Source organism: Parus major, chromosome 10 (genome assembly GCF_001522545.3).
Source record: "Parus major isolate Abel chromosome 10, Parus_major1.1, whole genome shotgun sequence".
Lineage (NCBI taxonomy): Eukaryota > Metazoa > Chordata > Aves > Passeriformes > Paridae > Parus > Parus major.
This window is the reverse complement of record NC_031779.1, coordinates 5,936,555-5,962,027: the sequence shown is the minus strand read 5'-3', so window position 1 is coordinate 5,962,027 and position 25,473 is coordinate 5,936,555. Positions and strand designations below refer to the sequence as shown.

Sequence of the window (25,473 nt, the reverse complement as noted above, 5' to 3'; positions counted from 1 at the left end):
CTCCAGGGGCACAGCCTGTGCTACACAAACTTGGCCCAGCTTAGCACAGTGTGCCTGTCACGTTCAGCTTGCAAAGCTTTTGCAGCAGTACTTCAAAATAACAGCCTGTAAGTGCCAGTTTCTTACTGCTTGAGAAAAACCCCCACAATATTTCAGCAAACTGCTTTGCAATCCTAATCATCTACATATACGGAATCGGTACAAGTCTAATAAAGAATTTATGTGCATGTGCACACACATATATGCAAAGCCCCACCCACACCAAATTCATATATTTTCCTGGATAGACACAGTGCTGGAAGCAGCTTTGAGCCTAACAGCTTCTTTATTGGTCAGAGTCTCTGACATAATTTGACTCACAGCCAAAAGGCTCAAGCCTTTTGCTGAGGAGGAGTTTGTACAAGTAGTTATTTACTATACACATCATGGGTTTAGTGACCTTTCTGGATTTGCTGATTTTTAATTTTCCCCCCTTTTTGCATAGTAGCCTTCAGTTGCAGAGATGTAGGAAGTAATGATCCTTTAAAAAGAAGGGAATAGTTTTAAGAACTGAGTTTATCACTCAGAAAATTTCTCTGAACATGCAGTTGTGAGGTTTCATAATTACCACTTCTTAATATTTGTACTGTTTGTTCAATCTATAGTAACACCTCTTTTCTTCAGCTGTCATGAAAACTCCTAAAGTCAAGCCACATTGCTCCCTTCTCATGCACTATCAAAAGCAATAAAGATTTACAGATCAAATTATGATCTCTGTAACATCTCAGCAGTTCATTATCAATGAAGAACTTGCACCAGTGTAACAAAGCAGGAGTAGAAAAACTGTCTCACTGTTAAAGCCATAGTTAAACTCTGGTGTACTGTTTTTTTGACCAAAAAGAATATGAAGATATATTAGGAAAAAATTAAACAGCATCTTTGAACTACCCAAGGAATATTCCTCACATTCAACATGATAAAAAGGGTCATGGGGGGATTGCACAGAACTGGACAGAAAGGAGTAAGTGAAGAGAGACTTCAGGCAAAGGGCAGCATAGCAAACTAAAAGAGGAAAATGGGGGAAGACCCAACAGGAGTCAGTGGCTAATTCTGCACAGTGGTGCCTCTTCTTGTTCCAGTCCTTCCTCCAGTTATAGCTGACTCTGTAACTTCAATTTAGTATCCAGATTTTATGTTTACTATTTGCACAGTGTTCACAGACACTTTGAGATGCATTACGAGGAGGTATTAAGTAATCTCTGCATGTGACAGATGTGCATCTTTACAGTTCCAAAAATTTCCAGAAAGAGGATCTTAATACAATTCTGGATCCTCTTTACAAAGTTAATCACATTTCACCATTTCTATACCTGCAAACTAGTAGAGTTGATTTGGCAGTTTCTGAGGACCACTTGGAATAGTTATCTTAATTTAATGGCTGTTTATCTCTTAATTCTCAATTATGTTTTATTTAGGCACAATTAAGCACAGCACCTATGTTTGAAAATTGAATTTTATTTACAGTAAAAAATTGTATGGATGTTAGGAACTGGGACTGATTTTAAGATGCAAATGCTGAAGCCAGCTCATTGATCCCATACACAGATGTTTAACTGGCTTCCTTTACAGATGTCATTCAATCTGTTCAACTGCTTAGCAATGTTAAATGCCAGCAATTGACTTGTGTGGAAAATATAATTTACAAAGATACCAATAGAAATCAGTTCTTCTTCATGTAGAAAAACTCAGATTTAAAAATGCTTGAAAAAAGCTCAGGGTGATTATTTTGGGGATACCTAATGAAAATGTCTCTCTGATTCTGTTTATGTCACAGTACTTCTATTGGCATAATGTTTTGCTTTTGTTTATTCAAACAACAAAACAAAAAGCAAATTTATTGTAACAGCAATGTATTATGTGTCCAGAGCACTGCTCAGAAAAAGGTTTTACTATAATTATTCCTATAGAATTTATGTAAAATAAGCAGAAAGGACACTATCTAGTAAAGCATCAGTTCACATGAAGGAAATTTAACAGGACCACATCTCACCAAATTTCCAGCTTCAGAGAATGTAAGGCTTCCCTTGGGATTAGCTGATATTACAACATTCACATGACTAGCATTAAAATAATGACATTGTTAAAATATTATACATTATTTTTGCAAAATTCACTATGTTATTTGAAAATCAGGTCTACTTTTTTACTAAATGAATGTATACAATTCTTATTTATCCAAGGTATGATTCAGATACAAAATCATCATGTGTATATACAGGTGTGGCTGACAGATCCTTATAAACCTCTTTCCTGGTAGGGCATGAACTGCATATTTACAAAAATACCCACCCTAAAACCCTCATAAATGTACAGCTCAATCCTTCCATAGTTAAAGAGTTAAAGAGTCCTTGCCATGGGTGATGTTGCATAAAATTTTCTATGCTTAATTCTTGTCTCTTAAATCAATACAGTTTATGCTAACTTCGTTGTGCACCTCATGAATTATCTGGGCAAAACAAAATTGATTAGGAAAATGCCGTCCTAGGAAAGCAGGCTCTGAGTTATAGCACCATCTAGGGGCACCAGTTTCTGAAGTGACGTTCAGCCATAAACGCACACGGCTATTCTTACAGCTTTATCTTCATGACATTATCATGAAGCAGTCTGGGGAACTTGTATTTCTTACTCAAAGCTTGTCATGCTATCCTGTTCAGAGTGTTGAAGGGTTGCAGTTTGTTTAAGTTGTCATTACTCTGTTGTAATATAAACCCCACAAGATAATGGATCAGTGAATCAAACTGACAGGAGGAATTTAAACCCACAACTAAACAATCACAACTATACGTGACACTTGTTATTGCAATATTACATAATTGTGCTAATAATTTTGAAGGTACTTATTTCTGAAATTTAAATGGTACAATAAAGAGAACCAGACTGTGTTTTTGAGTGGTTTCTAGTGAAATTACTGTACCTCTTCACTTATGGCAACAGAATGTTCCTCAGCAAAGGCACTGTTTCAACATATAAATCTAGCTTAATCTGCTTTTTCAGATTTTCAAGCTTGGAAGTATCAAGTGAAGTATACACCTACAATAGGAAGCAAGTTGGATAACTTGCTTCAAGAAATTAAAGAGTGTGCAGAGCCAGACAATAAAACCCCATCTCCTACAAGGAATCACAAGGCATTTAGAAAAATAACTTCGGGAAAGGAATCCTTAGCACTTATCACACAACCTTTAGTGACTTTCCCCACAGGTCTCATGAAATCTGAGCACTGAGGTAGCCTAAATCCAAGGGAGTGTTTCATTGAGAAGATCATTCTGTTAAATGTTCAGCTCCTGGGCTCCAGTTCCCCATGCAGTCACATGAGCCCTTCCTGACTCTGAGAAGGGAGCTGCAAACAGATAATGCTGAAACCCCTTTGGCCCCAGCCCACACACAGCTCAGGATAACCAGCAAATTGTGCTTAACTGGTTTTGTGACAGTTTCCAAAACCTGTGTGATAATCTGCATGATGACAAGAAGCAGGAAAGAGAGCAATTTGGTTAGTTTATCCCTTGTCTTTCAACTACTATCAATCACTTTCAAGTTGATTGGAAAAGGATATCGTGCATTTCAAGGTTTTAAAGTTTTAAACTTGCAAAGTTCATTTTAGAACTAACTGGTAGGTCACAAAAACTAAAGGGGGAGAAAAAGACACAACAGCAGTTGCTTTCTCAATTCCTAACTTTATAATTAAAAATCCCCCAACACCGTCCAGGCTTACAAAACCATTTACCACTTTAGACAGCAATCTGATAATTCTTGAATCCACTTCACGTTTGGCAAGCCATAGGTGAAGCTTACAAACTGCCACATTGAAGCTTTGTTCCAACAGTTATTGAGTGCAGAGCAGCTGATCTGTGATTAGAGGCTCCAGTGCAGACCCATAGTCAACTCTGATAAAACCAATAACCAGTGTTATTTTTGAATGTGGGCCAGGCCCACAGAGCTGAAGCCTCAGGCCACAGTTTGAAGGGTCCTCTCTAGCCAGCTGTCAATGTGCAGTAGGTCTGACACATCAGGACACAGTGTATGGACATAAGGCTAAATTGAAGTCCCTTGCAGCTATTTTTACAGTCTTTGACATTTACAGGCACATTTGCACAATGATTTCTTGTCTGGCTGATGGTATGTGACCTTTTCTAATGGTATGCTTGAGGTAGAGGGGCAATACACAATGAAAGTCTATTAAAAAAAGACTTTGTCATTTGGCAGCATTTTCTTTTTTGAAGTTCTAGTCTATTCTAATTCCATTCAACAATTTAATTGCTGTTCCAGAAAGAGAGCAACATCTTAAATGGTGTAGAACCTGCACCGAAAATCCAAAGTATTGGCAATCTAAAGTTTCTGTAAAAACATTCACAAGACTGTCAACTTCTGAAAGACCAGACCTGAGCTGTGCAAATACAGAAAAAGAAAATGTAGCAGTGACAAGTACAGAAATACCAGAAAATATTTTGTACTGCTATCATCACAAGTCAGAATCCCTACACTATAAATTGTGATTCTAAGTCTAACAGGCTGTTAGATTTAGTCTCTATAAGCAGCAAAAATGGCTTGGTCCAAGTTATAGGTATATTAGGCAATTCTAAAATTACTTAATTTCCTAGGAGCATTCCTTTTTACTGAAGGAGGAAATCCATTATTACTGCCAGTGACTGCTCTTAGCTATACTGATTTTTAGAAGATTACTAACAGATGTTTGTAATTGCAAAAGAAAAAGAAACAACCCCCCACTCATTTATATTTTTAGTTAATGAGAATTCTTTTATGCCTGAGGATTTTTCTTGCTTTCAACATCTCCTGCAGCCTTCATCAATTTTACACTTTCCTTGGACTAATCTCATCTTTTGGAAATCAAACCACTTCCTGTGTAACTCCAAGACAAACTCTACACAAATCTTTCAGAGTATAATGTCAACCTATATAGATTTGTAGGGGGTATTAAACTACTACTAAACTATTGAATCTCCGGTAGGCAGATTTGTACTGGGTGTTAAAGTGGGCTTTTTCTCTTTCTTTACATTATAACTTTGTCTAATTTGGAGAATCCAGAGTATAGCCTCTTTTAATCCCCACTTTTTAATTAATAATTTGCAGTAACTTTCCAATGCCAGCTCTGCCAAAAGCATCCTGAAATATTGTAAGACAAGCTTGTAAATAAGCACACAGGTAATAAACTTGAGGTGTCAAGAAATTTTTCTTGTATGATACCAAAACATCAGCTACTGTATTTTACAATTAACATCTCAACATTCAACACTGATGAAACCAGAAAACCGAAGAGCCCTGAAAATGGCCAAATGTTCTGAAGATAACGTTGTAAACACTTCCAGACATTCAGAATACTAGTATATTGTTTCCTTGAAAGAGCACTACAGTTTCTTAATAAAAGTTTAGTTTTCATTCTGATTCCAGTCATTAAAATCCAGTTAAATAATAAAATTTTGTACTGTCAAGGTATTAGCATCTTGATAAAGAGAAGCTCAGATCTGCTGAGGTTTACATAAAAATAAATGATGAGAAAGCTCCTGTGACAGGTCACACAGCGGTAGACCGTGTCACCTGCTTTTTCTCTTACCAGAATAAAAAAGATTTCATCAAGCACTCACCATTAGAACTACATGTTTACGACCTCTGGTTTATGGTCCAAAAAATATTTAGGGGAAGAAAACACCCTGTTGTCTAAATTGATCCATCACCCAGCACTGCTGTAGCTCTTCTTACAGGTATCTAGCACAGTTAGCTTTTTGAGGATTGCTATTCCCAGGCTCTGAAATTACTATTTTACAATCCGGTAACATTTGGAGAGCTCCTTCTTACACTGGATGTTCCATTTATGCTCTTGTACAGTACTTGAGAAATTCCCTAAAATGAGTTTCACTTCTAAAAAGTAAATGAAAAATGAGCCCTCATATAAGGACGTGAATATTTATATGAGAAAGGAACTGCCTTCCCTAGTGCTACTGTATCATAAATGCCCATCAGTCTTTATCCTGAGACATTAAAAGCTCCTGTTGGTGACTATTAACACAGATAGAAACTGAAGACAGCCAGTCACACATACTTCATTGCACTGTCTCAAAATGGTAAAAGCATTATAAATTCCAGTGCATTCCCTTACTGAAGTGCTGTACACTTCTGATAAACTCCAAAATATTGCTAACATACCATGTTCCTCATTAAATTAGCAGGAGTTTATTGATTGAAGCAAACAACTGCAAGCTGTTTTTCTCCCAGAAGGGAGTAGACATTGAAACCCAACATTGGGTAGGCAAACAAAATAAGGCTGTATTCACTTCTGATGTAACTTAATCTCACTTTGCTAGAGGAAAAAATGACACGCTTTTATTGAAAAAATAGGAAAAAAAAGAGTTAACTTATCTAATCGGAGTTAACTGTAAGAGGAGCAATGCAGGAAAATTAATGCAAAATCCTGCAGGGTAACAAGTTCAGTTAAGCAACTCAGTAGCTAAACAGTAAGTATTCCAAATTATGGAGTATAAACCCTGATTCATCAGTGCCTGCAAGATATCTTTGCAGCTTCATTATCATGTTAATTCGGGGAAGCTGCAGGAAGAAAGCTCCCTGAAAATAAAAAGTTATCACCAGAGGCCCATCATATATGATATATCTTATCTATCAGTGGAATATATTTAATAAATGGGAAAATATGCCCTCATCTTTTTATATTACTCTATTCAACTATTCTGTGGAACTAATTAATTACAAAGTACCTTAAGCTGGGAAAGGGAACACCATTTATAAATTGTCATAATCACTACTGAGAAAGAAGAGCATATTCTTCTAAATTTGCCTGCACTGACAGAGTAAAACATCACTGAGAAGTGACAAGGAGGGGGCTGGATTTGCCATTGGAAAACATGTAGGTAGCATCAAAAATCTGACCTACAAATTTGTTTTGTCTATTTTAATCGCTTTGGTTTTCATTGAAAATTCAAGTGAATAAATCTCTAATATATTAATAATTTATTCAAAATTAGAAACCATTCAAATGATTCTATGGGAAACTAGGCCTGTCTTGTTTCTCTAAATGGTCTGGACCTCCTACAGAAAAAGGCTTCTTGTTGCTTATAGGTAAAACCTTACAAAATAAGGGCCTTGTTACCCTTGTAATATCGTGGCTCAGGCCTGTTACTTCAGCTAAGTAGAAAAGTACTATGGGAAAGTGACTCAGATGAATTGGAGGTAGAGAAACAAGTTATATAACCATTACATGTTCACATCATGCTTTATGGTGGTTGGTTGAATTACATTTGTTGTGCTTAAATTGAATGTAACTGATAAAGTCCTAACTGCTTAAAAGGCCTGGTTTTTGCAATAAAGAGCTCTCTCTTGCACCTGCCTGGGTACTCTGTGTCACTCAGCTCCATAACAGCTTTTTCCTGTCCTGTTACCTCAGCACTGAAACCTTCAGTCAGCCCTTCACCCTCTGCTCACTGCCCTCCCTGTCATGTTTGAACTGAGATTTGTGTAAGGACCATCAAATAGAACAAGAGAGCACAGATTTTATACAAGGTTTTCCTCAATGTGAGGACCAAGATAGCAATAAGAAAACATCACAGGCTGATTTGTTTGCAACTTTTCTTCCCCATTAGAACCCACCAGAAAAGTAAGCAGGCCCTGCAGTGAGAATCCTTTTTCCACTTCATGAGGAAACAGAGACTTGAATTTTGGTCATATTTATGGCCAGAAGTCAGGGGATAACAAAAATCTTCTCCAATAACATCTGTAATATACTGAGGCTCTCCAGTCATCTTTGGCAAACTTGTGGCCACAGGGGCCACAGTAATTTGACTCAATGCCATCCAGTGGTTTTCCCATCTGGCAGCTGCTGCTTGTATTGCAGAACTCTTGCCTGCCATCACTACTCTTAATTATTGCCTTTCACAGGTTTTAATTACATAAAGGTCCCATATAATATTTCCAATTGCTCTCTGTTCCTCAGGATATTATTTTCCCATTTTCCTCCTGGAAAAGCATCTTATCTTTAAAACTACACATGAATATGAACCAGTATCAGGGCTGTGAGTGTGTGAACAGCCTTAAAAGCACTGTCCAGCCTCACTGGGAGATTGCCCAGACAGCCCTTACAGATGGAGCAGGGGGCTCCATTTCAGCTTGAGCCTTTATCCCTGCCTCAGCTCCCACTGTTATCCCTGTCTCCAGCTCTGCCATGCCTGTGCCTGGCCGTGAACCCCAGGGATCCACACCTCTGGACCCCGTTTCCTATATGGACCTTGGCTCAGCCTCACCACTGTGGAACAGCTCCATAATTTATATTATTGTTTTTATGGAAGACTGCAAATGCTACTAAAGTGTTTTTCACAATCTTGTAAGAGGACATAATCTCTGTTTCACATTATAAATAAAATAAAATAGAGCCAGGTGAAGATATTTCTCAAGACTCTGTACTGTCTGCCACCATCAAAGCTGATTCAGCATGGCATTCCTCCTAAAACCCAGCACTATTATAAGAGTGTGAGAAGCAGCTTGGACAAAGACACAGAAAAAAGTCCAAAGCCCTATAGCACTGTTCAAGATTAGGAAGGTCACAGATAAAACGCTTCTAAGGTCTAGATATGAAAAATGAGAACTGCATGCTTGCAATTATTTGTAAATGCTTTGATGGAAGTCAAAGTTATCTAATTTAATCACTGTTCTAAAGAACTGTGAAATGCACTACTTGACATAGCAATGTGAAGTCATTATTTTATCATTTCATCAATCATCTGATTTTCTGTTTCATTGGATCATGTTCCCCAAGTATTTATAATAATAGTAAGAATTAGTAAGTGCTTTCAACAGAAACTAATTAATTTTAATTTCAAGCTACATAACTGCTATTCAGGTTCTTAATGAGAAAATAATCCTACATTGCAGCCAATATGAAATATTTTCCTTTTTATGCTCACGGTTGATTCAACATGAGCAAAAGTTTATTATGCTGAAGTTATTTCTTTTTGGAAGTTTCCAATACAAGCAGATAAATACTCCAACAGAAAGAGTTGCCAGAGGAGAGTTGATGATTCACCCTGATGCTGAGTTGATAGACTCTGGTACCGAGTATCTGCCTTCAGAATTAAAAAGGACTTCTTTCCTCTGTGGCACTGAAGATGCTGAATAAGGCACAAACCAGTTTAGAAAGATGCATCACAGACAGAAAAATGATGTTCACTGAAGGAAGCGCATGCATATTTTTCCATTACAATTTATGCTTGCTAGCAAGAAAGGCATACATTATTTCTGAAACACATGAAATATCCATCTTGTATAATTTCTATTTTCTGAATGTGAAAGATCTTTCTATTTTAGTCACATTCTGCAGAGCCATTAAGTGGCATCCATCATTGCTTGCTCACCAAGGAATTATACACAGGAGACAGGAACATTTAAAATTATTTAAACCAAACTTGGAAAGACCCTTAATGGCTTCTCAGTCTTTAAACTTCCAATAGACCTTCTGCTTGTTAAAAAAAAACGAAAAAAACCATCAACAGAAAAATACAATCAAAAATAAAAGAAGCTACCCTGGCTAAAGCAGTCTTGCACATTATTGATTTAGATAACTGGCTTCAAGACAACAATTTTTAAGCCACAGTGGAGAGCAAATATAAGTCAAGGTAAAAGTCTCCCTTGAATCTCTGCTCATGCTTTTACCACAGTTGTAACATTTATCTTGCTGTCTGAGAAGAAACTGCACAATTCCAAATCATGTCAAAGCTATAACAGAACTTTTACCACCCGTGAAATTTCTGTTACATTAGCAGTCAGGCACCTTTAAAATTTGTACTAAAACTAAGGAAATCTTGACTGACCTGGTACCATTCGCATGAACAAAGGAGCTTCTCCAAATTCACACTTTCTTGTCCTGAGACATGGCCAAATACTGGTCATTGTCCTGTGCATAGTTTTCAGGTCAATAAATATCTTACAATAATTTTGTGTATACAAAAAATATACAAAATACATAACTACAATAATCTTTAAGATGACAATATGAAGATACCAAAATTTGTGATTTTCAAATGTTTTAGCACTTTATAAATTACTTGGATTTGCATTTACTATAACATGTGCCTTGCAAGGAACTTCAGACATACACCAGGATCCTGAAGTGCAAGGAATCAAAAAAAATATAGACAAAGTGTCTCTGTACAACTGATTCTATGAACTACAAGAAAAGCAAGGAGCAAAAGATGGCAAACCAGAAAAACAAAAAGGTTTTGCTTTTGCTCTAAAGTTGTCATACACTGAAATAACGTTGTCGATCACAGTAAAGCTCATAAAAAGAAATTTAAGGTTTATTTAATTAAAAAAGTTCCATTTTACACACTCCATATAAAAACAGTGATGCAGATGGGAAGAGACACTTTAATCTAATTTTTACACATCACTGAGAAGTAATACCATATATTTTAACTACTACCACATCATTTTAGAGTAACTAAAACTTCATTTGAATTCTGAAAGGCTCCTTTGGATTGAGGGCCTAGAAGGTTGATAATCTTCAGCTATCTTGAACACTGCTTTTGAAAACAGAATCACGGCTCACCCACGGTTTGGACTTGTGCCATCTCCTGCTAGAACCTGTTTCTATCACAATTTGGGACTTCAGCTACATTTAAGGAAGGGCTCTTCAAGCAGCATGTCAATCTCTGCCAGTGGACAGCTAAAGACTACGAAAAGGAGAGGGAAGATGTGATTTTCTCTCCATCATTTTCACCACTGCAGTTTCTAGAACAAGAATAGAAATAGTACTAATAAATTATGTAATGAAAGAAGAGTGAAGGCAAATCTCCCTAGTTTCACTGCAGTACCTCATTCAGACAGAATGTTTTCATCATCTTCTAGTCCACATAGAAATACTGGTTCAAACAGGTCTTCAGCCATTGTATTCTGCAAGCTTGGAAGGCTACACCAGATGAAGGACTGTTCTGCCATTTATTTTCTTATATTTTAATACATTTCTTATATTTTAAGAACTCATTACTCAAGACAGGTGAATTTGACTCTCTATACAGCAAAATTCCAACATTGAGCAAACAGCTACTACATCAAATAACAGCTACATTGAATCAGCTACTTTAATTAGAATTGGTTTGATTTATTCTAGTTGAGAAATCTGCTCTTGCTGACAAAATTCTGATGTTATTTTCTGTTCAAGGATTAAGCTTGAAGCTCATTACTGGTATAGGCCTGCTTACAAGTCTGAAAAGAATTTAAAAACCGACAGCATATTTTTCTTTTGGACTAATATAAAAGACTTACCTCAATTTGCACCATTAATCTCTACAAATGAAAGGACAGATTTTTTCAGCCACTGGGGTAGACTTCTGACAATGGAAATCACCTACAGCACCTTCAGAAATGCTCTCCTCCGGAGGTTTGAGAAGCTTTTGTGCTCTTTCTGAACAAGCATGGCTTAAAGGCAACATGTGATCCAAGATTCATGTAAATTTCCATTAAATTTAGGACTGAATATTCAATGTAATGTTTTCCAATCACGACCTACTACAGAAGATGGTACAGAGTCACCTAATTTACTCTTCCAGCCCTGGAGATAGAGTACTTAATATTCTAGTCTTATACTTCCCAAATGCAAGACTGCTACTCACTTTGGTATGCAAATCTTAGGAGCCAGGAGACAAAAATTCCCAAATTAACAAAAATGAAGTGACTATGTTTTCTATTTACACACTTCAGAAAAAGAAAAAAAAATCAAATGTGCCTTTCTGTAATTGCTAAAGCAACAAAATCTATTTTCCAACTTCAGTTTCCTTGCAAAGCTGACTACTGCCTCCTTATATATGTTCAGAGATGCTATTTCAAATTGTAAGGTCTGCTTGTGTTTTATCACTTAAAATAAAAACACTGCCATGTGAAGTGACTCTCAGATTGGCTCCTTTCAGATAGGTTAAACCCTGTAGTATGCAGATTAACACATGGTTGTTCTTGAAAGACTGACTCATACTGATCCAAACAAATTAATTGGTCATCCTTTCACACCCAAGCTCTTCACTCTTAGGCCTCCATTTCCATTGCTTAAGCCTGAATTATGGGGACTCCTGCAACAGACTTCCAGGCAAAAGGGAGAAAGGAAAACCCACTAAACTGGCTGATAAAGATGTGCACTAGACAGGAAACACGAAGTTCAGCTGTGGTCAGGCTGTGCTATCAGCCTGCAGCTGGAGGTGTGTGACTAACCCAGCAGAAGGGCTCTGCTCTAACAGGTGTCTGCAATAAGGTAAAGAGCCCCTGGGCAGTGCAGCCCAGCCTGGCCAGCTGTGTCCTCCTCCCAGGACTCACTGTGGCCTCTCACTAAACCCTGCACAGAGCATCCAACCATGCCTGCTACAAGTACTAGGCAAGCTTAGGCCAGGATTTCTCCAATTTGAGAATTTTAAACAGTACAAAAGAATATAAACTTAAATGGTTAATTTAATGCTATATACATTATTTAGAGATTTAAAGCTTATAGTGCTTTAGCATTTAGGTTATTTGGTTTTCCTTTCAGCATAGCCATTCTTGGAAATTTTACATTCGTACAGGAGATCTGCTGCTTTCCCTTAATTTCTGATGGAGAGACTATAACAACATTTATTTTGATACTGGTTTTTTTTGTATGTCGTAAGGACTTTTAGGTAAATGAATTTGTCACTATAAATGCATTTTTCGACCTCTCAAGCTTTTGTTTATTTTCTGAAATCATAACAGATTTTCTTCAAACAGGATTTCATGGCAAAATATGAGAAAATAAAGTATAGCAAATAAGATAGAACTGTACAAACACAATTCCTGTCATCTATAATGCATGAAAAATACAATACATGCCAAGATAAATATATTTAATCTCTGCACATTGCAGACAACCTGACTGAACAGAAAAATGGAGAAAATCTTCAAAGGAACATACAGAATCCCAGCTTGTTTAGATCCTTGAATATGGGTTAACACCTTCCCCAAGATCTTTATAGCACCTAACTCTATTTTACCCACAGAAGCTCAGATTATTGGATGAACACACATCATCCTCTAGAGACGTGAAACCCACCTGGAATATATGGTAGGACAGGGTGGCATCTTCACCTTTTCTCAATTTTTGAAAGAGATTGAATACTATCATTGGCATGCTGTCTTTAGTGAATCCCTCCTCTCCTTTCCCCTGCTACACACAGCTGTGAGGCAGTTTCCAAAACTACCTATGCTCAGCAGTTCTAAACACAAACGTGTTCTGCATCTCAGATTACATTCCTATGTGCCCGGATTCAAGTACAGCAGCTTTCATCAACTGTTGATAGCTTCATTACACAGCTAAGATTAAATGATTTCAAACTAAAATTTCCCAAGCAGTGCTTGCAATTTGCTCTGAAGTAAAATGTGTATGTGCTATTGGAATCTACATTCAACTCAGTCTGCATCGAATTTTGATTTAATATTTCTAATGTAGCTGTCTTCTAACCCAATCAAAATAAAATTAATATCTTTCCCACCAGAGTATTTTTCAGACACAGAAGGACACAGTATGTTTCTCTCCTTAAACATCTTCCTACTGTATGTGCAGTCAGCCATGCAAAGCCTGGGGAAGTGCAAGGATCTTATCTAATCACACCTTCATATTTAATTATTCCAGACAACACAGAGAAGCACACTACAAGGGTAAAGCACAGAACCAGCCACAGCTTCTATGTACACCTAGGCTGAGCATCAGCAGAACTAATGCAGGGTGGAAACCACCTCCCTAGACTGCAGTAACAATTCAGTCTTCAAGCTACTAAGAGGAAACACACAAAGGCTGCAAACACCAAGAACTCTATTAGACCTGATACACTATAAGATAATTGGACCAAGTAATTGTACCAACAAGAACAGGCGCACCAAGCTATTCAATTCAGCATCATTGCCCCTAAAAACTGGTTGACTTCCTTTGATTTCCTTTCTAAAGACAGGAACATGAACAGTAACTACTGTATCCTATAAGAGGAAAACAGTCAAATTCCCAACAGAAGATGAGTAAGATTCAATTTAAATCACATTATAATACAATAATTAGCTGAAAGAGATTCTGGATTCTTCTATAATACAGTATCTATCAATCATTCAGCACTTTCAATACTACTACAACAGAAAACAAAACTGATTCAACATGCAAGTAACTCCCAAAGTACTATAAGTAGGAAGCCTCAAAAAGGTCTGAATCTTTTAAATTATTCTGCTCAATGCATTTAAAACTAGTCAAAAGTAATAGACAAAGCCCAAAAGCACACTATAAATTGCAATTCCATCTCTGAAAAAAAGGCTGTCTGGTTTGCCCTCCCAAAGCTTTCCAACATGACCTCTGAAGGGCTCTTGCTGAGGAACCAATGACAATGGTAATCAAATTCAGAAAGCCAAGTCCAACAGCTGAAGGATACTGGCACTTGTTTTTGACAGAAGACACTTTTCATTATAATCTAGGTTAAAGATCAAGAAATAAAAACCACATTCTTAGATGGACTTCTGCAAATGACACATTTAATTGTACCTGAAGAGAGCAAAAATTTTGCTAAAAAGGTAAAAAAAAAACCTAATTACAATTCTTTCTAGAAAGAAATTTACATATAACTTGATGTCATCTGAAAAAATGTACAGGATTTCTAATAGATTCCCATTAAAAAAAAGAGGGGGTGGGAGGAAATGAAAAAAGTTGCAAATTTTTAAGACCTTTTTTTCTCATCTGCCCAGGAATGGCACTTGGAATTGACTATATTCTCAGCAGAGATTTGCCTGTCGGGCAAGGCCACTGACTCATCAAAAGAGAATAAAAATTATTTATCTGAAAAAGAATAAAAAATAAAGGAACCTATAAAAAATAAACTTCCCAAAGAATGGGATCCATTTTTACAAAAACACACACCATTTTTTTAAAGCTAATAAAAGAAAACAAAATTTCAGTGAAAATACAGGTCAATTAAGAACTCTCCAGTGACCTCAAAGCCTGCAGCAGACCTGCTGCACAGCAGAGCTTGGTCACCAACAAACTGAAGCTATGGTTTCTCCATAATCAAATAATATCCAGTCCTTTGAACCAGAAGTGATAACAAACTTTTAAATCTTGGCCAAGTGTAGAAGGACATATTTAAAATATCTGGCTTCTGCTAAAATATAATCACCCTGCTGATAAAATAAAAGGGGTACAACACAATGCAGGTGGTAATTCTTTCTGCAAAATGTTTTTTTACTCTAGATAAAGTTATTATTTGATCTCTATGGCAGATACTAAGACAGGACGTTGTTCCTTCAGTAATGACAGTTAGAGCTGTGATCACACAGATGAAACTGACAGTAATCAGAATATATTTATACTTGAAAAAGGGAGAAACTAGTCTTCAAAACTAACATAAAACCACACAAAATCTTCCTTTTGTAGTAAGTTCTTGGATTCACTGATCAGTCAGTACACACATTTTATACTTATTCACTCTTCCCCACCATTTTCTGGGCCACTTCACCAGCTGTCTGCAGGGGAACGGAGCCTTTGCAATAGCTATTGTAATAAAGGTAAAAAGGATTCTTGTGGCTGCTTCTGAGTGCTGAGAAGAAATGCTATAAAGAGCAGCTCTTCCCCCAGCATCTGTACTGCACCGAGCTCTAGAGCTAGGAAACATCCTGTAAACATCCTATAACCCTTCACAAATGGAAGCTCATGTCCTGACCTACTCACAAACCACACACTTGACTCAGCAAGTCACCTCTACCCACGTCACACTCAGCCATGTCAAGGGCAAAATTGTATCACTCCTAATGACTTTCCTGTGCATACACAAGACACATTTCCTTTATGCAGTTTGGATTTTGTTGTATGTGCACTGCACTGGTGCTTTTGCCTAGCTGAACACAGAAGATACTCCTATATACATGTGAAATTAATTAGTTTTATACTAATCCACAATTCCCACTGCAAGAAAAAAAAGCAGAAGAAAAAGACGGTACACACAGTACTCAGCTTGGACATAATGCTTTTCAACTTTGCTTTCTGGGGAAATTGCCACAAAGCTCACTAATCCCACAGCCATTCCCTGTTACCCTTCTTTCACGGTGTTCCAGCATAATCAGATAATTAGATTTCCTAGCACAGACATTACAAAGTTGATTGAAGCTTTTCCCTGACTCCTCTCATCAATTCCCCTTGTGCTGCTGGCAAGTCTGAGCAGAATCTGGACATAGATAAGCAATTCCAGATCCTCTCAAACAAAATAAGATAGCTGTGTAAAATTTTTTCTTTTTAATTTTTGCTCTTACTAGAAAAATGAAACATTAACTCCTGAGGAGTTAGTGGTCAGCTCATAGATCATTGCTTCATATGCAACATTAGGACTTCCCTGCCCGTGCGGATCACTTAAAACTCAATGCAGCTCAAAATAATCTCACATTTTAGTATCCAGTTTCTGGGACTCTTTAATAGTGTAAACTATTTAGGATAAACAGCACTTCTGATCAAACTTCCACTCCATTTCTTAGCCTCTTACACAAATACTGTATTCCCCAGCTACAGTCTTTGAGTTCATTTACTAATGTGTTTTCTGAATTCTACGAGACAAACTGTTCTTCGTTATGAGCCTATGTCAATATTCACAGAACTGCTCAGTCCCAAGGGCTTATCTGAGCTTAATGCTGTAGCTGATTCAAGGATTAGAGCAAACTCACTAAAGACAAAACAGAGCAATTAAAGGATGTGATATTGGGTTTAACTCCTACGAGCCCCATAGAAATTAAGAATGCTAGTGGATAATAAGTCAGATCTGGAACAGTGTGCTATGATAGCTTTTTACAAAAATTAAACTCACAAAGAAAAAATAATCTAAGATAAATACTCAAGTATGACTGATGAAATACAATGGTCTACCTTTTTTTGCCTTGAACTTTAGAATTTTTGCACAGGAATACTGTTCAAACAGGACAGTTGTAAAATCAGTTTATAATTAGTTCTAGCATCTGAGGAGCACAATCACAGCTGACTAACTCAGGTTTGATCAGCTACAACACCAAGTTGGTCAGTGTAAGCAATGCCAGAACAAGAAAACCAATAGAGCAAGTTTCACATTTTTATAAACTTAAAATAGCATTTTAAGAGTCAAGAAAAGAGAACAGGGGCAAAGTCTATAGCCTAGAGAAGAAGCTTATCATGTTCTGTAAGAGCCACATGATATTAAACAGCATCTGAACAAAGTAAACCACAGCACCTGCTTCCAGCTGAGCATTACAACCACTAGAGGAGGGTGATGCTTTGTTGAGATGAAGAGAAAGCACCCATATCACAAAACACTGGGGTAAACCAAAGCAAAGGGAATAAAGCTCAAACCTTCAACACATGGAGAAGCAAAACTTCCCAAGCAAACATGTATGCTGAGGGGTGCTAGAAAAGCACAATCACAGTTAACACCAGTGTGAATTTAGCTCTCACAGCAGCTCCTAGATTTGATTCTCCTGAACAGCCCTAGATGGAACACCTCTACCTGGCCAGGCACTGAAGCTTTCTATTAAAGTCACATCTGGGGAGAGGGGGGAGGGACATCCTATTGCTACAGTATATCTGACTGAGGTGGACTCAACAAATGTTACTCTGATTATAGAAAAAATTAGATTAGCAAATTTCCTTGTTTAAAAGAAATACGAACATTTAAGCAGGAATCTATTTTTAATTTTCAAAACAATTAGAGCAGTCATTGCTCAAATGCTACACTTTGTCAGCCTTGACCAACCTCAAGAAATATCTCTGGCAACCAGAATTGAGGACTGAATTGTTTTCATGGATTTATTTTTATTATTTACCGTCTCTGTTAAGGTGGTTTCTGTTTGGTACACCAAGTTCTACTCTGTTTGACACAATCTTATACTGCACAGTTTGGATGGCCAAAAATATTTGTGTCATGAAAAACATCACTGTATATAAACAGTAGGCAATTGCATTGCAGTTCGTGATATTTCATGGGTTTTTACATCATTTTTTTATATCACTTTGCCAAGTATCAAACATCATATTTACAAAGAATTTATTTAATTTCCAATAATCTTCTAACATCATAGAGGGTACTGAAATGAAAGCCAAGCCTTTTATGGAAGTGCAGAACTCTAGGATGCCATTTGCAGCCTCAACCTCCAACTGATGTATCCAGAGAGCTTCTAGAACCAAGACCAAAGATTTTGGTATAAAATGCTGACTTGAAGGATTTCTTATCTTTCTAAATATTCCATAAAGCAGTAGCATTTTTGACAAAATATTCATGCTGTTTAGATGAAGTAACCAGAAGTCTGAATGGTTAATATACACATAACATAATAAGCAAAATTATTGTGAATAATTGTGAAGCAATGAACCTTCTCACTCTTCCTCCTCCCAGACATACAAGAGCACACTCCCATTTTCTTGTCTTCCCATCATAATCCACTTTCCTTTTTCCTTGTTCTTTTCTCACAGTACTATATGGTTCCCATAGTCATTACTGTGACATTTAGCTACTGAACCAAGCCCATGCCAGATGTTTTTCTCTGCTGTAAAAAAAGTTGTGCTTTTAGCCTCAATTATACCTTATTTTCTTGAAGCAAGGCACCTGAACATAATCGTTTTGTTGGCAACTCTCTGCCCTAGTCGTATCCAGCTAAAACTCCAGTGGAATGTTTATGTTTAAATGGCTGTAGATTGATGGAAGAAAACACACACTGAAGAGATTTACAGTTAAAAATTCAGAAGAAATAATGATTAGCAATTTCAGCTGGGTTCAGTTGGATTAGGCTGCAATGGAACCAGGGGGTTCCAGAATGGAACCTGAGTCCTCTCCAGCAGCTGGTATGCAACGCTTAGTTAATGAAGCGTAATTGCAACTATCAATCTATCAGTTGTTTAATTGCAACTATCTTTTCTTTCTGCTTTCCATGGCACATAAGGGATTAGATTTTATTACAAATTATTTACAAATGCTAAATCCCTTGCATCAAATCTCCAAGCCTTTTGGCAAGGTACACAACGAACAATGATCATTAAAAATCCTAAAGGTATTACTTTGGCTTTTTTTTTTTTTTCAAATTAAGATCACAGTGTCAAGGTTTATTATAATTATTGTTCTTCGTTTACAAAGAAAGACCACAAGTATTCACTTTTGACTCCCCAGACAGTAACACAGCTGCAACTCACAGCAATTTGAAAATGTAGACATTACGTTTGATGGTAAACTCATCACCAGTAGGCAGCACATTGGAATGAATATGTAATTAGTTTGGGATAGTACATTAGGAACATCACTGTGAGTTGATTCAGATACTTACCAGAAAGTGCAGCTGCTTTTTAAAATCTAATAAAAACATCTGAAAAAAAGATCTTGTTTTTTTTTTTTAAAAAAATAAATTAAAATTTCTGGACTAGGACTTTTCCAGAACAACCTAGAGAAAAAAAAAAATTAATTCCTTGAAACACTGGCATTCATCCATCTGCTGACACATCATGAATTTCATTACCAAGCTGTGTAGTTATCTTGAATGCTGTCAAAATGTGGACTGTAAACAAAAAAAAGGAAATATTTTTTTCCTGGGCAACCTTCAGGGCCCACTACTTTCTCTTGCCGTTTTACCACAGCCACCTGCAATGGAAAGAAATCTTGCACTAACAAACTCCAAGCTCCCTTAAGAGTAGTCTCAGCAAAGTTCTCCATGAAATTACAAAAATGCTATGCATCCCAAAGCATGGCCTTATAACTCTAATTTTAAGATGTCTTTGTAGAAGATTTCTGAATTTGGTGGTATGATCACAATATTAAGAGATTCTGCAATATTGCAGTAACACAGTTAAGGAATAACCAGAAACTACCTGTGAGAAGAAGGGAACATTGAAACTTGCACTAATACTCTCCAGAAGTGCAAAGATGCCACCACAACAGAGACACGTATTTGCCAGGAACAAGTACCTGATGAAACTTGATTCTGGATAAACCAACTTTGATATCTTTGAATCTTTTATTTGTAAATAAATATTTCAGCTACTTAATACTTGAAAGCTGTCACAGCATAGTTATTCTATTAATCTATCTATTAAACATGATCCCTTAAAAGGAGCTATTCTCAGTTCTGATTTATTACCATTAACTATATTTCACTTTCAAAATCATCCTATAGACAAATCAATATTTTCTCAATACAGTTTCTTCAGACACAAGAAGTGTCAAAACTTGCACTGGGAAATCTGCAGATAAATCTATATCCCCTTTGTTCAAAAAGTTTTGTTGAGCCACAGTCCTTTGTACTCTAAGGTAAAGAAGACACTGTTTAGAAAAGTGCTGAATGGCAATGCAATCCCCTTGGTTGCAGACCTATCAGCCACAGCCTGGTTTTACTATGCTGTTATGACAATGGAAAAGAGCAAGCAACACCAAAAGGCCATGCTTTTCTACAGATGCTGCTAAAATAATCCAACAGTTTAAAAGTTCAAACAAAAGGCAACAAAGATCTAAAGCTCTCCAAGGGCTATTTAAGTGCACGCTGGCTACACAACCATCTCTACTTCAGAACTGAGAAAATGTTTGGCAAGGAATCCACAGGAAAGGACAAGAACCCCTGCATCTGGAAATGATGCTATTTATAGAAATTGCTCTTTGGATCATTTGCTGTGTGGAAAGACATTTGCATGCAAAGGCCCAGCCCTCAAGTCTTCAGCAGCTTTCCCTGTGGTCTTGTGTGTGCAGGGCTTATGGCAAGAGTTTTTCCTTGACAGTCTGGAAACCAAGTTAAGCTCTCACAAAGCAATGTATAACAGCAAGTTCTTATCCCTGAACTGCTTAAAAAAGATTATTTTTTCATTTAGCTTTCAAACAACATTCTCACCACTTGTAACACAATGGTTGGGAGGTTGGTTTTGTGAGAGACAGAACAGTAAAATATTCCTATGAAAAGGAAAGCAAATTAGGGAATTTTTTTTCTGCTTTTTGGGGGGTAGTAACATTGCAGTGTTAGAAATCTGATTCAGATAAACAATAAACTTATTACCCACTCTGGTAAAACATTCTATACTTCAGATTTGTATGAGGAAGAAAAGTGTTATATTCTCATTATTGTTGTGTTAGGAGAACACAGAAATCAACTGCCTAACCCATCACAGTAATTAGAATGTTTCCCTAGCAAAAAAGCTCTGGATTGCTGACAGAGAGGATATTGGGAGACTCAGTATTCCCACAGCCCTTTGACAGTGCTATTACAAGGCTCTTCCATTGAAGAATAGAACTGATGGTCAAGTTTCTTCAGCATGAAATGAGCAAGGCACTATTAAATTATTTCCTGTTTGCAACTTCTAAGTTTTGGAAAGCGTAGTGCAATGTTTTAAAAATGAAAGGCACTGTACAAGGAAAACTCATGCTATTTCTCAAGCACAGCTAAATGTTGACTTACATTTAAAAATAAGACAACAAGAAGATAGTTAGAAAAAAACACAACAAAACAATCCAAAATATAATGTTCACTTTGATATTAGCTGAAATTGTCATTTAACTGCCTCTGAAATGAGGCACTTTCAATCTCAATTGCAGCTAATATTTTCCAACTGAAAACCCACAAAGTATATGCTAATAGAAATCCAAAATCAAAAGTTGCATAGGAAATACAATTTCTACCAGGAAACACAATTTCCATTCCTTCTCCTGTGTAATAAACTTAATTCCAGTTGTGGAAAGGATTGTTTTTCTTAATGGCATTAACTTAAATGGAAATGAAAGGATCATGTTTTATTACAAAACTCTCTTAGCTTTGCTTCAAGTGCCTCAAGGAAACTTGCTGCCTCAGACTAAAACCATCCACATCAAATACAAGGGAAGTGACCTTCTCATACAAGTGCCCTGCATGAGCATAGACTCTGAAACTGAAAGGATCTAAGCCTTAGAATGAAATTCCTACCCAGCTTTTCAGTTGCTGGTGATAACTGCAAGGAAAAAAAGTTGCACCCAGAGATTGAGATGTAGTTCAGTTCAAAGCACATTCAAATATTACTGTGCAGATTTGTACTGTGCAGCGCACTGAGCCACAAAAGGTGGGTATACAACTGAAATGCATGTGTTTAAATAAAAGGTCCCATGATACTAAATTTATCTAGATGAAAATACTGGCAATACTTACCAAGATTCTTCAAGTCACTTTCAAGTGAGTGAGAGATTTTAGTTTCCAATAAATATTAATAAGCTTAAACAGAAAAGTAAAACTGTTCTATTTTGGTAAAAGTGACTTTGCATCTTCTGCAGAATACTATGAGGCTGCAGAACCAGACTGAAAGAAGTAAACTAGCTGACAACTACTTTCAAATATTTTATTACAGTCTTACTCTGAGTGATAAAAAGGGAGATACAAATGCTGTATCATGTGCAGCTATGCTGGCATCATTGTCAATAAATCCAAGAAGCCTCCTACTGGATTATACAAAGTCTTTCCAGCACAGCACTGAAAAGACGCTAAATGTGCTGACATTGTTTTAGTGAGGAGAAACTGAAATTTTACAGCTGGAAGCAGGGGATGGGAAGGCAGTCATTCCCTCTGCACTTCTAAAACAAAAATTACCAGTTTTCAGCAGCAGAAAAGGAATGGCAGGAGTAGCAACTGAGCTTTATAGCACTCTTGGGCTGATCAATCATCGGTCATGTGGACAGCCAAGTGCTTCAACTTTTTTGCTAAAACCATTCATCATCACAGTGCAAAAGTGACAAACTGGGAACCAACCAGACAATGCTAAAATGTTCTGATATTACAGAAATCTTACAATAAAAGAGAAATGTGTATCTTTGCATAAGCACCACAGAAATTCCCACCCAAATAATGGCATATCCTAGCAATTTGTGAAGGACTGTTGTATTTAAGTGAAACAGCTTTGAATTATATTTCTCTTGCAGTTTAAGAAGTATCTATGGACTGAAAACTCAGCCTGCAAAAGATAGAAAATGAATGCAAGGGATTAGGAATCAGGTATGCATGCAAGATTCCAGAACAAGTGGGTGAGGAAAAGTAGCTTTAAGTAATACAGACTTTTTGCTGAAAAACCGAGTACATCTGAAGGAAATTTCAGCCTGTGGTTTCCCAGGACAAACATCCAAGTTCAACTCCAGCAGGACAAGAGCTTGCTCCTTACAAGGAACAAAGTTCTCTAGAAGATATAGAGCCATTGGATTGGCCTTTCATAACTAAAATGCACTTCCTATGCACACATATTTTAAAATACATATTCATGAAAAAAAAGACCAAAACAAAAACAAAACAAAACCAAAAAAACAAAAAACCAAAAAAACCCATATTCCTGATGTAGAACATGAGGGTAGCTGAATGACAATTAACCTTTTGTCCTTTAGCAAGAAACAAGTTCTCCATTCAGAGCTCATTAAAATCAGAAGAAATTGGATGCTCTGAGCAAGGGGATGTTGTATATAAAATTTATCTACTTATCTATTCTTGCCAGGTCGCCAGTCAAAACAAGAGTCATTTCTGAGAGTATTTCTCCACTCTGAATATGCCTATTTCCCAGAATTAAGCACAACTTATTCCCTGTTTCACAGGACACAGAACACCCAAGGCAAACAGAATCACTTTATTGTTCTTATCATTATTGCTGTACTGCACATTAAAGAAAATGTTTTAGAAGACTGCTTAGTCCATCTTCATGTCCTGAAGTAAGATTCAAAAATAGACATCCATCTAAAGTATCCTTATCCTGCATCAATTTCATCATATTCCCCTGGTCAGAAAATAACTGTTATTTACACATAGTAAGTGCCACCTTTTTTCTTGAAAATTAAGTTGCTTTTTTCACCCCTTACCCTTGCAAGACTCTCTTATTTATCACTAGCCTCCTAATGATCAAAATAATTGAATCCAAAAACTTAACGCACTGTGGACTGTTAAACCCATGTCCAGGCTCTACCTTCTAGAGTAAACAAACATAATTAGTTTAAAAATCACTCAGAGTGGATAGAGACAAATATATTCATTTTTCTTTTCCTTTTTCAGTCTCCTTTCAGATCTCCTGCAATATTTTCCATGTGACGCATGATTTAAGTATAGATGTTGTCAATGCTACTGAAATGGAAATCACTATTCTTGCATGAACTCATGTTGGTAAGGAAAAAACACTGCTGGAAGTGTTACCTGTAATTTATTTTTCAGTTTGATTTTTTGTAATTTTTCAGTTAACATTTGATCATTACATTTTACATTCCAACTGCAGTATTTTATAATGTAACCTTTCTTTCTCTATTTAATTTTATTGATTTCAGATTACATTTGCAGTTCACAGTTAGGCTTTCTAATCTTGCCCTCAAAAGTGCTTGCATAAAACATGGATATTGAATATGTATTCATATAATTACACATTAGCAAGAATGAGGAATTTAAGAATCTGATCCATTGTCTGCATATCTTCCACACACATGATCTGTTGCACTCATTAAATAAAGAAGTATTTTGTGCTCTGCATCAAAGACCCATAGGTTGAAATTATCAACTCAGTACACCAGCATAACTTACCAATTTACATCAAGAAAAGATAGGGTAAATTGGGCTTTTTTTTTTTTTTTTTACGCTAAGAAAGATTATGCTCAATAAAAAAAAAAATGGAGGTGGAAGGGAACCCACTTATTACAGTTTAGTGTAAAAAAACATAATATTTTCAAGAAAAACAGTACCTCCTGCACTGGACACATTTTAAATTAAAAGAACTATGTGTCAAGTTGCTATAGCAAGAACATGATTAAAAATGGGCACTGTATTTTAACTGCTAAAATGTGAAGTATGCACAGAATTTCTCTTTCCTTTTTTTTGGAAGCAATTGTTCAAATAAACACCTTTTCCCAAGGTTATCTCCTAACAACCATAAAAAAGATGGTAGAATATTTGCACATTTCCCCTTGTTCTCTCCTTCACTACTTTGTTGTTAAAATAGCATAAAGGTTTAGTGCTGCTACAGGCTCCCAGTGCTTTACATTTTTGAGTCAATATATATCAAAAATCTGACTGCCTCACGCATTTTTATAGCCAAGAGCATCACTTGCCAAACTCTAGGCTGAAACCAGAAAAAATGACAACATCTTATTCTCCACTCTCAGCCAAAGTTCAGTGCTAAGCAAGTTGCTTTGGTTACAAGCAAGAATCATTTTCAGACAGCTGCTGCTTTATAATTAAGTTGGGCTGGATTTCATAAATTCTCATTTTCCTTTATTCTGTGGCAGCCAAAGAGCATCCACTCATCTTTAAAAGCTCACCTGACCTAGTGAATTCATGTCAGTCTTTTTGAGCAGGCCACATTCTGGCTAATTCTTAATTCTGCATCCATAGCATGCTCTCCCATTCTAGGGCAATAGCAACCATTTCCAAGAAAAATTAGCCCCAAACTGTATAAAAGCAGGAAGAATGCTTTCCACAAAACAAATTAAAAAG

The 25,473-nt window shown here is 36.6% G+C and overlaps 1 protein-coding gene across 1 annotated transcript in view; it reads right to left on the bottom strand.

Moving 5' to 3' along the window:
- MYO1E (myosin IE) overlaps nt 1–25,473 on the bottom strand; it is a 226,095-nt gene that overhangs the window by 200,080 nt on the left and 542 nt on the right. The gene's annotated exons all lie outside the window — the stretch shown is intronic.